At 36.6% G+C, this 15,554-nt stretch overlaps 1 pseudogene; it reads left to right on the top strand.

Annotated features, from left to right (window-relative positions):
• The window catches only part of LOC103237703 (mitotic checkpoint protein BUB3 pseudogene), a 56,261-nt pseudogene that overhangs the window by 16,181 nt on the left and 24,526 nt on the right, over nt 1–15,554 (top strand).

The following is a 15,554-nucleotide window of genomic DNA, read 5'->3' as shown; positions in this document are numbered from 1 at the left end:
ATCTTTTATTGTTGTGCATTTGTATGATTACCATACAGTTTATGACATTTTTACTCTGTAATAATTTGTATTAATTAATTAATTTATTTATTTTCCAAATGGCTTATTCAGGGTCAGGGTGGCCGGAGCCTATCCCAGCAGCTCAGCGAGCAAGGCAGAAACCCACCCTGGACAGGATGCTATTCCATGGCAGGGGCGCTCACACACACACACACACACACACACACACACACACTCACACCTACTGAGATAATTTAGACACCTGTCTCACATTCACATCTTTGGGTTGTGGGAGGAAACCAGAGTGCCCAGAGAAAACCCATGAAGACAATGGTAGAACATGCAAACTCCTATTGTCTACACCTGGCTGGGAATCGATTCTTTTCTCATCAACAAACATGACAGTAAATGAAATGATGTTATTTGAAAACCTCCTGTAAATAATTTTGGTTTTGTGACCCTACAGTATCTGTGGCAACTACTCAACTCTGCCTCTGTAGTACGAAAGCAGCCATCGTGGGTATGGCTGTGCTCCAGTAAAATTTTATTTATAAAACCGTATGGTGGGCCAGATTCTGCCCTCAGGAGTAGTTGTCAGCCTCTGATGTAGATGACCAATATGCAGGAAACCAAAGTTCTTAAGTGTTCCCCTAGGTGGTATATGATGTGTACCAGGAGGATAAGAAGGCCTGAGTCCTGTTTGCTGGAAGGTCTCTTTATCTGATTGCAAATAATATAAAAAAGCTTTATAGTAAGACAAACTCAGATATTTTATGGAATGGAATACATGATGGCTAATTTTTGGTGTCCTCTTGACTAGATTAAGGAATATCTAGAGAGCTGGACAAGCATCACTTCTGGGTGTGTCTGTGAGGGTGTTTCCAGAGGAGATTGGCATGACTCAATGAACTGTGTGGGGCAGATTTGCCCTCAATGTCAACACGCACCATCCAATCAGCTGGGAGCCTGGATAGAACAGAAGATAGAGAAAATGTGAGTCTCTCTTTCTCTCTCTCCCTCCCCCCCCTGCCCCCCCCTCCCGCCCTCCTGTAGCTGGAGTGTTCTTCTTCTCCTGCCCTTAGACATAGGCATTCCAAACTCTCTGGCCTTTTGACTCTAAGACATGCCAGCCACCCCTAGGGTTCTCAAGCCATTGGCCTTGGACTGAAAATTACATCATCTGCTTCCCTGGTTCTGAGGCTTTTGAACTTGGACTGAGCCATCCTACCAGTATCCCAGGATCTCCAGTTTGCAGATGGCCTGCCATGGGAATTCTCAGCCTCTATAATCCCATCAGCCAATTCTCTTAATAAATCCTCTCTCAAATAGCTATATCTACATATCTACCTCATTGATTCTGTCTCTCTGGGGAACTCTAAATAATATAAAATACAACATTTATAGGCCTTTAAGAGTGAAAATGTGCAACTTTAAAGGGCTTTGGACTTTGTTAAGACAGGCTCTTGGGAATACATTTTTAGCTCTCCTCTGCTATTATGGGCATTTTGGTAGAAAAGTTTGAGAGCCACTGACTTAGAGATACTTACGTAACTAATTACTACATGGGAACACCAATGTGATCTCATTTAATCACAGCCCCTTCATTTCTCCGGAGATGTCAGAAATGCAGCTGTGCTTTCCCATTGCATTGTTTTGAGGTTAATATGCTCAGTGCTCTTCTGATATTTCATACGGATCTCTGCCTACTAGTCACTGGGACTCTCAAACTCTGTCGTTTCCCAGAAGAAGCCAATTATTTCAGCAGAGTCCTGAGGTTTTATGCTGTTGCTTTGCAGAAGTTCCTGCAATGGTTACATCTTTTCTGGCTCACCTCAAATTTGAACATCATAATTTCACAGCCTCCTGCTTATCTTGTGCCCCAGTTTCAGCCATTTATTAAGCCTGCCTTGTCTTTTTGATCATCTACTTCTCTCAGGCAGGTCTTCGGAGGTCTTGTTACTCAGACACAGATGAGCAGCATGAGCATCACCTAGGAACTTGTTAGAAATGCAGGATCCCAGACCCCATCCCAGACCTACTGGGTTAGAATTTGTATTTAAACAAAATCTGCAGTGATTTATGTATACATTGAAATATGTGAAGGCACCCTTTTCATGGCCACAATGATCTCACTGGTCACTTGTTTTGTTTCTGATTATATGGAAGCACCATTCAGTTTTCACATGCTGTGACTGTTAATTTTATGTGTCAGCATGGCTGGGATATGGGGCCCACTAGTATGGTCAGACGCTGGTCTAGCTTTGCTGTGAATGTATTTTATAGATGTGACTAACATTTACAACTAGTTGAATTTAAGTTGTCAGAATTGTTAGAATCAAAATGGAGTCACTTGCGTGAAAAAAAAATAGAGCTAAAGAAGGTCATGAAAGGAGAGTTCTTATGCATAAATGACTTATAATAAGAATGATCACATATGACTCTGCAAAAACCACAACTTTGCACAAAGGCCATTGCAATTTTGCACAAAAAAAACTTCTGCAAGACATATGCCCAGCAACTGCCTGTCCAACCTTGTTATTGATCCTTGTAGCAAAGATAATTATCTTGCAATAATTATGTAATCTTCTTCATTTTTCTTTTAAAAACCTTTGTCTTCCTTTACCTCCCTGAATGCTCACACAGTTTACTATGGCACACATACAGTGTGTGTCCTATTTCTGAATAGTTATAGTGTTCTATTCCTGAATAAATGTTTTCTTTTAAAGAGCATCTCTCTGTTTGTTATTTAGGTTGACATAAATGTGTCCAGAAGCAGGACCTGAAGCAAGAGAATTTTAGAAGGAATCTGAGATTCTTGGAACTGGTGTGCAGTTTTCACTTGAATTCTCTGAGCTCATCACTTGCATGCCTTGTCTTTTCTGACCTGGTGAATCTTCTCTTAGGCTGAGTCTCTTTTTGATAGAGGTTTTTTGACTTTATTCAGGATTTGGTTTGGTTCTAAGGCAGGCTTCAATAAAGGAACTTGCATCCCTCTTAAAACTATGGAAGTTTTGGGCGTTTGTTTGTTTTACAAACACTTTAAAAGATTACTCTAGTTTTTATAGAATTTGCATTGTTTCTTTGGCATGACTTTTCTGGTGAATTCACATTGGTTTTGGATACCTAGTTTAATGTTTCGTTTGGTCTGCATACATGGGTTGAAGTTTTTGTGAACACTCTGATTTAGGTTTAGTTACACATGCCTATAAGTAACTTGGCCCTTCTTTGCCCTAGCTTATTCCTGAAAAGCTTCTGAGAGCAAAAATAAGCATCCTAAATGGTGGACACAGAATGACTAATTTAGAAAGCCAATACCCGAAACACTAGTCGATTTCCTGACATTCTCTGGCAGGATTTATAGGATTTTCTTTGCTCTTGAGAGATTAATAAGAAAGAAAGTGAGATTCTCAAACATTAAGGCATGCCAGGTTTTCTGAGACTCCAGCTGGCTACATATGATGGTCTGTTCTCATGCACATTTTTAAACTAATGAGCAAACTTTCCTTTATGTCAAGGAAAATTCAGAGCTCAATGGTCATTATTCAAACTCTCCAAGCTTGTTAAAAATCTATAACCAACCATAGAGTTAACATGTAGAGCTTTCTAAGTTCTCAATTTCTCTATTTTTTCTTCTGGCTATTTTGAATCTGCTAATTTTCAACTAGTGTTGAGATAAACTCACTGCTTATGGCATACCAGACAAGATGTTAAAAAAAAAAAGTCTTAAAGATTTTTTTAAATTAATGGCTTTACAAATTACAACAGCTCCATGGCAACCAACAACCTACACATCTTTTGGGAATTAGGTTTGTTTTACTTAACAGTTGCTTGGAGTAATAGAATAGTTAAATGAATATTTATATTCTAAAAGAAAGGAGGCTGGGTGTGGTGGCTCACACCTACAATCTCAGCACTTTGGGAGGCCAAGGTGGGCAGATCACGAGGTCAGGAGTTTGAGACCAGCCTGGCCAAAGAGATCAGACTGGCCAACATGGTGAAACCTCATCTCTACTAAAAATTTAAAAATTAGCCAGGTGTAGTGGCAGGTGCCTGTAATCCCAGCAACTTGGGAGGCTGGGGCAGGACGATTGCTTGAACCCGGAAGGTGGAAGTTGCAGTGAGCTGAGATTGCTTCATTGCACTCCAGCCTGGGTGAGAGAGTGAGACTTTGACTCAAAAGGAAGAAAGCTGGGAAGGAGGGAGGGAGAGAGGGAGGGACGGAGGGACGGAGGGAGGGAGGGAGGGAGGGAAGGAAGGAAGGAAGGAAGGGAGGGAGGGAGGAAGGGAGGGAGGGAGGGAGGGAGGGAGGGAGGGGAAAGAAAGAAGAAAGAAAGAAAGAAAGAGAGAGAGAGAGAGAAAGGGAGGGAGGGAGGGAGGAAGAAAGGAAGGAGGGAAGGAAGGACGATACATGTCTATAACAGACTCTCAGATCAAATAGGTCAAGATATTAAACTTAGAGCAATAATACAAAGTGTCTCCAGCATAAAAAATTCCTTTGTTTGCCACTCAGGAGCCAGAAGAAAAGCAAATAAATAAAACTGCAAGTAGCTTTTTAAAAATACTTCTCTACTCATATTGACTATTCGAACATATTGGCAAACATGAGATAGATTTGTTATTCATTCAAGGACACTTGGAGGTTTGGATTTTCTTGTACAGTACATCCAATACTAGCTCAAATGTATATTGAAATTTTAAACATTGAACATGTAACCCTAAACTTAATTGCAACTGAAAAAAAGGAAGAAAAAAGATAAAAGAGTTGTTTGTTTGTTTGTTTGTTTAACCCAAACTGTTTTTTCCAAAATTTTGTTCCATAGCTTTCATTAGATTACCTAACAGGGCAAATAAAGTTTAGCAATATGAACAGGTTCTATTTTGTCAGAAATATAATTTGGATCCAAATGCCTTTAATCAATTGGTGTGTTAACGTTACTGTTTTACCGTCTCAAGACTAAAATTTCAAAATAAAAGCTAGGAAACCTGCTTATGTCTATATATTTGTGTTGTCTGTATGTTTTTATGTTGTGTGTAGGTGCTATTTTCTTACCAGAATATATGAAAGTGCTCTGATTAACTTAAAAGAAAAAAGTGCCTAAAGTATTTTATCAAAAATATAATAAAAAACCCAAACATTTTTAGTTAATGTGACTTAAGTAAATATTTCATAAATTATTTGATTTTAAATGTGTTGATAAAGTAAAAATAGAAATGTCTTCAGAATTGTCAGTGTACATTTTTGCCTAGATTTATTGGTCAGACAGTTTTATATTCATCTCTGATAGATGTTTTAAAATGTCAAGGTTTGACACAAAGCTTGTAAAACTATGAATTTAGCCTAGAAACAGAATGATCTTGTATAACATTGTTGATATAATCAAAACAGCTGTATCTTTTGAGGTACTGGGAAAATATTCATTTATTTAACTTTAAGATTTTTATTTAGGTGAACACCTAATAATCATAGGTTATGAAAATGTTTAACAGGAAAACAACTTCAAACAATTACTAGCTTTGTCTAATATCTCAGTTTTCATAAGTAATCTAGGTAAACTGTTTAAAATACAGTAGTGAAATTGAAATGGGATCAACATACATAAATAAACTTTTTATGTAATTTAAAGTCTTAATGTTATGTTAAATAAAGTGATAGATACTCATTAAATATCTAAGTCATTTTTAAATAAGATAAAATACTTGATATGTGAGACATAGTTTATAATTTTTTGCCACCTAAGTTTTCACTAGAAATTAAAGTTACTAAGAGTTTAACATTTTAATCAATATATGATTCTATATATAAAGTATATCAAAAGATGTGTTTTAATGAGAAAGGCATAAAAATATATTCTTTATTCAGAAAAAAAGAACAATTTTGTCTAAATTCAGAGTTTATTATAGGTTGTCTCAAAAAGTAAATTTAGGAAGGTAATAGAAACAAGATATAAAGGAACCAGTAAGTAGGAGAGGAAAATGTGAAGACATTTGTAAGTATGGGAATGTATTTTTTGGTAAGAAAGCTTAAAAATACAATAATTTTGTATGAGATAGAAAATTGTGTAGTAAATTTTTGTTCTGGAGTAAAATGACTGGTTATTTAAGAAAAGGGAAGTATAGGGCAAAGCAGAAATTCTAAACATGTTACCAAAGGCCTATGCAGGTTGTAAAAGGTCTGTAAAGAATGAATTTATAAAAGAAACTTTTGTGATAAAGTTGGCTATTATTACAACGAAATTATTTATAAGCCTTTTTAAAGATTGAGCTTTAATATTAAAAATACATTAATACAAAACTAAAAAATGTAGTCCACTAGGTTAGAACAAGGTTTATTCTGTTTTTTAAAAAAACGTATTTTAAAGATGAGGTCTCACTATGCTGCCAAGGCTGAAGTTGAACTATTGGGGTCAAGCAATCCTCCTGTCTCAGCCTCTCAAGTAGCTGGGACTACATGTGCATACTACTATGCCTGGTTTGTTTCTTTTCTTTCCTTTTTTTTTTTAAATGAAGTATTGATCTGTTCTTAGTAAACAACTTAAACAGTATTGTTTCTTTTCTCTCCTTTTTTTAATGAAGTATCTATCTGTTCTCAGTAAACATTGCAAGAGGTTTTGATTTTTATTCTGAAATCAATTTCTTTAAATTTTTTATAATCTCCTGAATTGCAGCTTCTTCCTGTTTTATGGGTTCTATTTCTGTCATGTTGCTTCCTGAGATCCATTTAATTTCTCTAGTTTCAGGTTAAAAATGCTATCTTTTTCATTTAGAATGGTAATTTCATCTCTTAAGGTAGAGTTTTCTTATTGAGGCTTCTCAGATTTCTAGCTCAGAAATTCAACTTCTGCTGTGCATGATTTGCAGGTCATACATTATTGCTTTTTGCTCTTCCTCTTTCTCCCCTTGACAAGGTCTGGAATGGTAAGTCTCTCCTTCCACTTTTTTGTTAGCTCCTGTAACTTTTTTTTCTTATGGTTCTAACTCTACTCTTTTGGCCCAATGCTAAAATGTTTATCTTGAACTTTTAGAAAGGCAATGATTCCCTCCAATATAACTTGATTTTGTACTCAGCTTTTCTTGATGAGTCTGAATTAGTCCATGTAATCCCTGTCTTGGGTATTAGTTTTCTTGTTTACTTCTTTTATAATACAGTGTATTCTCATAAACTTGGAAACATTCTCTTCTTTCGTAAAATTTAATTGAAGTACTTATTCATCAGGCTCAAATTCCAGGTTATCTAAATGGGCTTTCCATAAGAAAAAGGAATCGCACTTCAGAAAGTATTGGGTTTTTGTTTGTTTGTTTTTATTGTTCTGGTAGTCAGCATAAGAAACAAAGATTTTGTATTTATCAAGATAATTTTATGTTGCTTTTATTACGTTTTTGATTACTTAGGAAAACTGAGCTTTAAAAAAGTTTTTTTTTTTTTTTTTTTTTTAATATCCATGTAAGTTGCTGTGTTGCTTTTGAAGTATTTTGTTTATCACACTGGTTAAATGAATGATTATTATTTCACAGTAACCTGTGATCTATTTTGATAAAGTGTTTTAAACCTTTTGGCATCTTTGATGGGCTTCCTTAGTGTCAAAATTATAAGTTAAATTTTTTGACCTACAATTAACTTTGAGATTTTCTTGTCAGGCCCCTGGAGAACATCAAAAGATGTATCTCCTTTCTCGCAGAGATATTAGATGAGTAGGTGTATTTGGTAAGTTACATGGGAAGCACTGGCCATTGATAAATGATACTAGATCTTCTTTCAGTTACATTTATGGACTTTTTTTTTATGTTAGTGTTCAAAAATTATTTATGTAATCCTCCTCATTTTCCTTTAAAAATCTTTGTCTTCCTTTACTCTTTGGCCATGCACATTGTTTACTATGACATGTGTACTCTCACTGTCATGTCTTATTCCCAAATACATATTATTTTCTTTTAGAGAGCCTTTCCATTTTGTATTTAGGTTGACAAGTTAAAGGAGATTATTCTTGATAAGGTGGGTGAACCTCATCCAATTATTTGAAGGCCTTAAGCACAAAAAGTGAAGTTTATTGGAGAAGAAGGAATACCATAAAATAGAAGTACTGCCTGAGTCTCCAGCCTTCTCTTTCTTGTCCTGCATATTTTAGACTGAAGCTTGCAACAGCAACTCTTGCTTGACTTTCTAGTTTGCTGCCCTGCTTTATCAATTTTGGACTTGCCTGCCTCCATAATCATGTGAGCCAATTTGTGAAAATAAATCTCTCTCTCTTTCTCTCTCTCTCTCTCTCTATATATATACACACACACACATATATATATATTCAGTCATGCATTCATGCATTGCTTAATAATGGGGATGTGTTAAGGGAAATGTGTCCTTAGGTGATTTCATTGTTGTGTGAACATCATAGAATGTACTTACACAAACCTAGATAGTATAGCCTTCTACACACCTGGCCTATAAGGTAGAGCCTATTGCTCCTAGGCTACAAACCTATATAGCATGTTACTGTGTTAAATACTAAGGCAATTGTAATACAATGGTATTAGTATATCAAAATATAGAACAGGCCCGGTAAAATAGGACGTACAAGATTAAAAATAGTACTCCCGTATAGGGCACTTACCATGAATGGAGCTTGCAGGGCTGGAAGGTGTTCTGGGTAAGTCAGTGAGTGGTGAGTGAATGTGAAGGCCTAGGACATTACCGTACACTACTGTAGACTTTATAAACACTGTACACTTAGGTTACACTAAATTTACAAAACCTTTCTTTCTTCAATAATAAGTTAACCTTAGCTTACTATAGCTTTTTTATGTTTAAACTTTTTAATTGTTTTTAAGTTTTTGATGCTTTTCTAATAACACTTAACTTAGCTTAAAACACACAGTATAAAGATGTGGAAAAATTCTTTCTTTGTTTATGTCCTTATTCTACAAGCTTTTTCCTGTTTTTAAATTTTTATTTGTTACTTTTTGAACTTTTCTGTTAAAAACTAAGGCACAAATACATACATTATTCTAGGCCTGCATGGGTTCAGGATCATTAATATCACTTCTTTAATGTCCACATCTTGTCCTCATGGAAGGTCTTCAGAGGCAGTAACAGGCATGTCATCTCCTATAATAGCAATGCCTTCTGGAATACCTCGTGAAGGACCTGCCTGATGCTGTTTCAGAATTAACTTTTTGTTTTTGTAATAAGTCAAAGGCATACACTCCAAAATAATGTCAGAAAGTATAGTACAGTAAATACATAAACCACTAACATAGTTATTTATTATAATCATCAGGTATTATGTACTGTGCATAATTATACATGTTATACTTTCAAATGACAGGCAGTGAAGTAAGTTTGTTCATGTCAGTGTCATCACGAACATGTAAGTAATGTATTGCATTATGACAGCTACAACATCACTTGGCAAAAGGAAATTTTCAGCTCCATTATAATCTTATGGGACCACCATCGTAGATGAGCTCCATCCTTGACCGAAACATCATTATATAGTACATTACTATATATGTATATCTTATTGGTTTTGTGTCTCTCGAGAACCCTTACCAATACACATGCCAAACAGTAATCTCTCGTGGGCAATTATGTAGCCTGACTGGTACCATCATCCATCCACCCACTCATTAATTCATTAATTCACTCAAGTTTTTTTAAGCATCTATATATAATGCCTGTGAGATTACACAGAAAAGAAACACCTCAAAGAACTTCCATGCTAGTAAGAGAGACAGCCTGCATATTAAACACATAAATCACCCAGTCAAGGGGCAGTAATGGAGCCATGGAAAAAGTGCAGAAGTAGCAGATAGAGTAACAGCAGCTGGAGATGATGTGTGAATACTTCGTGGAGGAAGTATTGTGAACACAAAACAGCTTTAAACCCCGCCAACATCATTCAGCAAAGATGAAGGTGTTTTGAAGCATTCATTAATCCTTTAAAATCCTATATGTAATATCATCTATGCACACACCCCAGGACTAGATTACAATAATTTTCCTTCTTAAAAAAAGATTGAGCACTTAAGTTTATTTTTTTCTCAATCTAGAAATATTATTAAAATGCATTTAGCATAAGAAATAAAAATTTGTAACAGTGTCAGGCTTATATGGACATTCATTATATATGTTTTTTAACTTTTATTTTACGTTCACGGGTACAAGTGCAGGTTTGCTACCTAGGTGAACTGTAATAGTTTTTCCATGTGGGAACAAAAAATAACCACAACAAAAGAAACATATGTAAGAAATAACAAGATAATATATACAGAGAGGAGGAAAGTTTTGCCACGTTGACCTTTCAATTGTCTTTTAATCTTGTCAGAATAATCCCATTTCCTTTTCTTTTTCTTATATATTCTGATGATCATTTTTTCTGATCTACTTTTACCTAATGTGATCCTGCTCAGGTCACAACTCAACATAAGAAATTAACTTTTCTTTTTCCTGTAGGTCTTTTAGGGACTCACAAGTTAATTTTCATCCTTCTATTAAATTATAGGATAAAATTATAAAACAAAAACATAAGATTCTGAACCAAATGAACTATCGATGTATTGAACTGAACGGAGTCAATTAGACCTTTGAGTACGCCCTTGTGCAGTAAGTACAAGAAAGCTACAACTAAGCTTGCTACCGTTTTTTACTGCTTGTCACAAAAATGCCCCAAAGCTGGTCTGTATCAGCCACTCCAGTTTACAAACGAGAAACCTGAGGCACTAGAAGGTAAAGTAATTTTATTCTGTGCGTCAGCAGAGCCCTGGAAGGCCATGAGGAAATATGAGCTGCAGGCAATTTGGGGTAACATAGTTCTTAAGTCAGTGAGCAACCTTCTGAAGAGGCAGATTTAAAATTAAAAGCTATAATTAACTCTCTAAGCTGAAGCTTTCTACTGTCCTGTTCATTCGGAAATAATGAAAACAATTTCATAAAATTTGAAGAAATAAGTAGAGGAAGGCTGATTAGAAATGGGGAACCTCTGTGGGCTGTGCATGTGTAATGACACCCTGCTAATGACACTGCTGCTGTTGTGGCACGTTTGAGTGTGATCACTGTATTCACGCAGTAGGAGCTAACATTCGAGTGCACAGGATGAGTAATATAGTATATGCAGGTAATAATGTACTCCTGGATACCGGGGGCTCTGAATCATTCAGAAAAATATTTTAAAAACCACCAGACTCCTCACAATTCACTCCTATAGCTAGTAGGAAGTTAACGCATTATTAAGTGATGGAGTTTGAAGTTTGGACCAAGAATAATAACCCAAGATGGCAGCCCAAGCAGATATAAGAGGCTGAGAAGCTGATGAAACTGGGAGATTGGAGTGCATGGCTTATAGACTCCGCTATGCCCTGAAATTGCTTCATCTTTCTAGGCAAGTTTTTTCCTGTCTGTTTCTTCATTTGCAATGAAAGAAAGGAGCTGGATTAGGTGATTTCCAGGGTCCCATACATCTTGCATTCTCTGATAGCATATTGTGTAACCTGTTTCTCCTGGAGTTCCAGGAGAGACCTGCTCTGCAGCCAACACCTGCAGGGCCACTTCCAGGCAAACATATCAATGAATAGCTGATCATATTCTGTAAACTCAGCACTCCTGCTGTTTTCCCCCTTCCTGTAGTAGTGACCTCTCCTTCCCAAGAGAGGCTACTCCTTAACTGGGAAGACTGCTCTGAGGCTTCTCCCAGGATATAATGGAAACAGCAGGTAATTTCAAGTCTGATTTGAAGAGTAGAGTTCAAATCCTGTTTTCTGTAATTACTGACTGTGTGCTGGTGGTGGTTTCATACTGACTAGCCATGTGACCTGAGGCTCTTTCTAAGCCACAGTTTCTTGATCCATGAAATGAATATAATAATAGTATCTATTTCACAGTTTTATTGCATGAATTAAAGAAAAAAAATAGTAATAAGTGATTCTGCCTAAAAGACTATCTGGTAGATTTCAAAAATGTTAGTTCTGTCCCTGCTTTCTTCACACTGTATGCTTTATTAGTGCTTAAAGATAAAGGATGATACTCCAAAAGTCAAATTTTAGACAACATCCAGTGATGAAGGATAGATTTGGCTTCTTATCCTTGCAACTCCATTATCTAGGCAGTTACATATTCTACTGAAACAGCAGGTCTAGATCTTAAGTACACCACCAATTCTCTTTTGATTAGACTAGAAACGTGGGCCCTAAGCTAGCAATCCACTAAAGACTGGGTAAGAGTAAATAGTAGTGTGAAGGCCCTTTATACAAGTCTGACATTCCTTATTTATGCCATACCTGTGGGGCTGAAGAGCTAAAACAGTACATAGAGATTCTTCCAATGTGGTCAATGGGGGAATGTAATGGATGACGATGTAATGCTTTTGTGAGCCAAAATAAGCTGGAGCAGCTCAATTGCCAAGAGAAACAAGAGTAAATAGGTAGGATCATGGCCCAGGAGTGAGGACTAGGATGTGGTAATGCAAGCACTGTAATATATATATATATGTGTGTGTGTGTGTGTGTGTATGTGTATATATATATATATTTAAAGCCAACTACAGCAAGCAAGAGGTAAGAAATTTACCCACTGAATTCAGACCTTCTATAAATATTATTCCTTTCTACCAAGATCTAAATCTTCTACAAAATGAAATTTCTTTTTAGGAGGACACCAGCAGCTGCTCGTTGGCTAGAGAAATCAAAATTGAATAATGTGAAAGTTCCTCACTATCCATTACTCTGAAGAATACAAAGAACACTTAAGACAAGATGTCTATCTGGACAAAGTGTTCTTGGTCCCTTTGCCCCTTTGTAGAATGCAAATACCCTGAGGCCAAATGGTCTTGCTACTGTTTACTGAGTTGGTTGGTTCCCCATCTCCACATCCCCTACCTGCATTTTTTTTTTTTTTTTTTTTTTTTTTTTAATGTCTTGGCTTAAGTTCTAAGAAAGTAAACCATGGTAAGAAGCATGGCCAAAAAAAAAAAAGTGCTTTATACTGCACTTATAATGTCTGGGTCCTCATAAGACAGAGACTAAATTACCTGAAGCTGCACACTAGCAACTATACTAGAACAAGAAACCAAGTTTCTTTCAGAGAATCAAGGATGGTTCTAAATGTGTTGCCAGTTTATTTTAGTTCCAGGCATAAAGCCAGGTTTGGAAGCTGCAAAATGTAAAGAAGGTGTGGTCTCTGATCCTAAGGCACTGAAAAATTAATGAGTGCAACAGACTATTTCTCCTTTGCTATTGTTAACAGGTTGGAACTCAGCATTGAGAGCTTCTATTTGCAGAGGTAGATGCCCAATAGCAAAGTGGTTAAGGTGAGTCAGACAGTGTAAACCTAAGGGCAAAATGGTACCAACCTTGCCACTACACCCTCTGCATGCCTGGTCTTTACCTTTGTCTTTTCTGAGTCACAGTTTGCAGACTAATAGCCAAGAATAAGGAATGATCCTGGGACCCATGGACAAGTTTGACACTATGAAGCAGTTTCCAGACATCGTATTCCCATGGGTTTCTTGTTCACACCCTTGGCATTGTGTAAATCTATGCGCTGCATCCATTATCTATGTGGTGCATCCATTTTCACACCGCTTAGTGTTTCTCTCAACAAAATGCTTAAAATTAAGCTAATGTGTTATCTTCAAAACAAAGGAAATGAAAATGCTGTGCTAGTTTTGTTAGTTGTTCTAAAATCTTGAGAAACTGAACACATATAGGACCAATTCCTGCTGTTCTTAGGCAGACATTTTTGCAGTCTCTAAAATGCAGAGATTGCCAATGAAATGTTTTAGATTCCAATTTAAATGAAGCATGGCTCTTGGTTTTCTTGGCATGAATCAAGGTGAGCTTAGATTTTCAGGACAGATATAATGCCTTATGAATTCCTGACTGAAAATAAAGGACAAAATTACTATTTGCAAATGCACAGTGTATGTGAGCTATAGGGTGTGTCTGGGACTATAAGGTTAAATAATGCCATCTGAATGATTCATTGAAATTATTGGTGTTTCTCAAGCTATTTTTATTTTCTCACATTAGTAATTGTGTGAAAATTACTAACGTTGTAAGTAAAGTTGAGTGAGTGGGTGCTATCACGGATCAGCCAGGATCCCAGCTTTTATGTTGTACCAGCTTGACAAAATGCTTCTGAAGGAAAGATGGAGGCGTCTGTGGTCAGGCTTTGGCATGCACACAGAAGCCATGGAGCCTGACCAGCTCAGCAATAAGAGTTTTAAGAGGTTGGCAAGGAAATGGCAAGATCTGTTGTAGAAGACAGTAGATATGGGTGTATCTGCTTAAATATGAGATCTTGATCTATTTCCCCTCCATGAGAATGCACATTAGGTTATAGACCTTCCTGAGAAAAACAATTTGAAAGAACCATCCATCCTCATAATATTCTTTTTTTACTCAAGCAAAATAGATTAATGCAGGGAAAAAGAAGAACCAAGTATGGTTGTATTGGTCCATTTTCACACTGTTGATAAAGACATACCTGAGACTGGGCAATTTGCAAAAGAAAGAGGTTTAAATGGACTTACAGTTCCACGTGACTGGTGAGGAAATCATAGTGGAAGGTGAAAGGCACGTCTCACATGGTGGCAGACAGGAGAAGTGACCTTGTGCAGGGAAACTCCCCCTTATAAAACCATCAGATCTCATGAGACTTACTCACTATCATGAGAACAGCAAGGGAAAGACTTGACCCCATAATTCAATTACCTCCCACCAGGTCCCTCCCACAACATACGGGAATTCAAGATGAGATCTGGGTGGGGACACAGCCAAACCATATCAGCAGTTAACAGATAAATAAGAACTTTCACTGGAAGGTAAACATTGAATGTCAAATGCTGAAGGTATTCAGGCTACGCTCACTAACTCAAGAATGAGCCAACTGACTCCTAATCACTGAATGCATTTGAGATTCTTTTCAAACTGACAATGTTTATACAAAATTAGAAAGGAGCAGGCTTTCTCCTTATCTATGTGCATATACTCCCACAAATCTAGTAAACAAGTACATGACGACTTTGTGCAAAGAAGAAGTGACCTTAATGTAGTTTGGAGGAGCTAAAGATGCTGCAGGAGACAATGGCCCACAGTCCTGCACCCCAGTCCAGCCCTCTACTGCTGGAGGCACTGTTCATGTGGTGAAAGTAGAAAATGTCCTTACATTAGTAAGCTCCTTTTAAAAATTCCTGCTCTGAAAAAATAAACAAGAGAGCCAGTGAGTTCTGCAGGGGGATGTGGGGGTTGAGTAGTGGAAAACACAAAATTGGATCTATAACTTATACTGAGCTACCTGGATAAATCCCACATGGATCAAAAATTTAGATGTTAAAAAAGGGAAAATAATAAAAGAAGAAGAGAAATGCAAATTTCTTTATAACTAGAAACCAAAATTCATGAAGGAAAAGTTTTTTGTTAGATGAAATAAAATTTTTGTAAAGTTTATTTCTGCAAAAAATTGTGAACAAAATAAAAAACAATTGACATATTGGAAAAAAATATTTGCAATTCATATAACAAAAGGTTAGTCTCCCTAATATATAACACTTCCAGAAATTCATTTAAAA

The sequence above is a fragment of the Chlorocebus sabaeus genome, chromosome 8 (assembly GCF_047675955.1).
Source record: "Chlorocebus sabaeus isolate Y175 chromosome 8, mChlSab1.0.hap1, whole genome shotgun sequence".
Lineage (NCBI taxonomy): Eukaryota > Metazoa > Chordata > Mammalia > Primates > Cercopithecidae > Chlorocebus > Chlorocebus sabaeus.
Note: the sequence above shows the minus strand (reverse complement) of the source record. Positions and strands in the feature narration are given on the sequence as shown.